The sequence below is a fragment of the Grammomys surdaster genome, unplaced genomic scaffold (genome assembly GCF_004785775.1).
Source record: "Grammomys surdaster isolate TR1022 unplaced genomic scaffold, NIH_TR_1.0 126118, whole genome shotgun sequence".
In the NCBI taxonomy this organism is placed as follows: Eukaryota; Metazoa; Chordata; class Mammalia; order Rodentia; family Muridae; genus Grammomys; species Grammomys surdaster.
The window spans coordinates 3042204-3045474 of NW_021620926.1; positions in this window are offsets into that span (position 1 = coordinate 3042204).

The window sequence follows — 3271 nt, forward strand, 5'->3', positions numbered from 1 at the left end:
CTCTCTCTCTCTCTCTCTCTCTCTCTCTCTCTCTCTCTCTCTCTCTCTCTCTCTCTCTCTCTCATCTGTGTAACTGTGGAACTAGTGTTGGTAGAGGACCTGGGGAAAAATATCTGGGGATGTGGGAAGAGAGTGAGGGAATATATATGAAAACACATTGTATACAATATGAAATGCTCAAACAATAGAGAGCAATATTAAAATGCTTTCTGTTTCCCTCCTTTTTCATGTTTACTAGTTTTCCATCACTCATCACCCATTTTTATTTGAGAAATACAAATATACTACATTAAGACAAAACAAACAATGGCAGCAATAACAATAAACACCCACCACAGTGCTGCAAATCCACATCCCCTTGCCCTTTGACCTACTTGAAACATTGGCTTTTTTCCAAGTTTTTACACATGTTACTGAGCCTTCAATCCAACAATTATTGCAATATTAAAAGAATTTTCAAGTTAAACAAAATGCTGCAACAGCAAAAGTAATAAGATGCTTGTGCTCAAACCTTTGTATATTTCTCATCAGGCTCACTTTTTTGTCCTAAATACTGACTTCTCAAGGCCTAGAAGAGCATCTTCCTGCCCAGGCTCAGCAGCAGTCCTCTAGAATTTCTAATGATAAATCTGCTTCCATACTGTGCCTTCTCCATGCTTACTACCAGGGGCTTTGTGTTGAATCTGATGACAAGGATAGCCTGAAGGACTTCCGACTGGCAGAAGGCTTGATGAAGGATCATAGTCCCTGCCATTGTGCTCCCTCCCAGGTCTAGCCAACGCCGGCTTTGGCTTTCTCGAAGGCTTACATTGTATGATTACTCATAGATCACTTAATCTTCATGACAGTACAAATACTGTTTTAGTGTTTATTTTGTGGTTGAGGAAGCCAAGACACAAATAGGTTGGGCAAATTTCCTAAGGTCACTCAAGTACTTAGTAGCAGAGATGGAATTTGAACCCAGTTACTGATATGCTGACAATCTTGTGAAAATTTTCTAATGCGTTATGGGCAGCCAGCTTCTTTCTGCTTCTCCTGCATAGAGTTCTCCAACATAAAGCACCATGTTTTATGCATTTATCAACTTAGCATTTTTAACATCTACTGTTATAGATTGTGCTTGTGCATGGATGCCTGTAGATATGTACACCAAGGTGAGATATGGGTATTTGAGATTCCAAATATTTTGCTGTTGACAGATGTTGTTGGTCCATGGACTTAGGAGGGCTGATTTGAACTCTGACCCAATCATACACCAGTGAGACTGTTCTCTTAAATGCATTTTTTCATAAACTCACTTTTTTTCGTAAAAGATTTTACACATCTTTTTAAATGTATTTTTATTCTGTACACATGTGCCAGCATATACGTGCATGCACCATGTGTAGGTCTGGTGCTCTTGAAGACCAGGAGAGGGTGTCAGATATCTTGAAACTGGAGTGAAAGACATTTGTAAGTGAGCCCCTACGTTCTGGGAATAGAATCAGGTCTTCTGCAAAGACAGGTATTTGTGCCTTCTTTGTTTTGTGACTTTATCTCTCATATGTGTACTTTTCTAGTCCGTTTTCTTTTTACATCTTAATTTTAGTCAGCTTTATTCATATATAATTTCCATGTAGTGAAAAATCACCACTGTGTGTGTGTGTGTACATGTGCACATGTATGTTGCTAGAGTGAATGTGGACATACATGCCTATAGATGTGAGAGGTTGACTCTCATCCGATGTTTACCCTACTCACTCTCCATCTTCTTCTGAGGCACTACTAAACCTGGGGCTTGTTAATTCAGCTATAATGGCAGGCTATGAGCTTCCTGTCATCCTGTCTCTGCCTCTCTGGCATTTGGATTACAGTTGCATGTCACCAGAGCTGACTTCTTGCATAGACTCTGGTGGAGGAACATTAGTCCTCTTGATTGTGTGGTAATTTTAAAGATGCATCAGTGTACTCCCACAAGCATATGTAGTTATATAATCAAGGAGAGAGAGAGAGAGAGAGAGAGAGAGAGAGAGAGAGAGAGAGAGAGAGAGAGATATTCCTTAATGGACAGATGTTGATGTTCTCGGGCTCTTTTATCTCTTTTATGTCTCTTTTCTGATATATTGGAATACCTAGCACTATAGTTTCACAGGGCACAGAATTATAAATCACGAACATATTTTGGCTTGGGTCTTGTAAAAAGCAGTATGGTTTTCATATCCATCTTCTTGTTGCATGTTTCAGTAGTTTGTTTTGTTGTATTACTGCTGTTTAATTGGATATGTGTTACATGACATAGGTCCATACTAACTGTGACAGGAGCATTAAGCAATCCCCTGATTTGAATGTTTACAGACGCAAATGCTACAAAAGGTTACACGTAGGTATTTTTTTTGAACATACACTTTCATTTATCTCTGGTAAAAACCTAGAAACGAGACCACTGACTCATGAGGCAGCCTATGTTTACCACTATAAGACAGTGAGGTACTGTTCTCCACAGGAAGTAACATTTCACATTCTCAATGACAATGTCTCAAAGCTCCTGTTGTTCTGCATCCTCAAATTCTTGCTTGGCTATATAATTATCATAATAATACAATTATTGCTTCTATTTTAAGTGGGCATGTAATGGCAAACTATTATAATTTTGATTTGCATTTGTGTGAAGACTGAGAAGGCTGTGTATTTTTTATGTGCTATTTCCCCCCCCATGTCTGTCATTTATTTATGTCTGTTGAAATCTCTAGCTTATTTTCTATTAAAACTGTCTGCTTGCCCATGGAATCTATCAGTTCTTACACATGTAAGACTCACATACTCTACTATGGGTTTTCCCAGTACATTCTTCTAATTGTGCCTCCTATTATCTTCTAAAGTATTGTATGTATTCACTGTATGTACATGTGTTACACACGGATATTTTTATACAATTTTGTACTGAGCATACTCTCCTTATGCAGCTTTATTCCCTTTACCTTACCTCTGTCCCTTCTATAAGCCCCTTCACTTTCTAAGACATCTTGTGTCTACTTTCATGTCATGTATACAATTATGAAATTATAAATTTGTATTCAGTTTAGGATACACAATTGTAAAAACAAGTACCATTTGTCTTTTAGAAATAACTGTGATTCACCTAATATGATTATCTCCAGTTTCCTTCATGTCCGTCCTGTAAATGATATAACTTTGTCCTTCTTTAAGGTTAAAATAGAAAAATCAACTATAGAGGGAAGGAGAAGAGAGAGAGAGAGAGAGAGAGAGAGAGAGAGAGAGAGAGAGAGAGAGA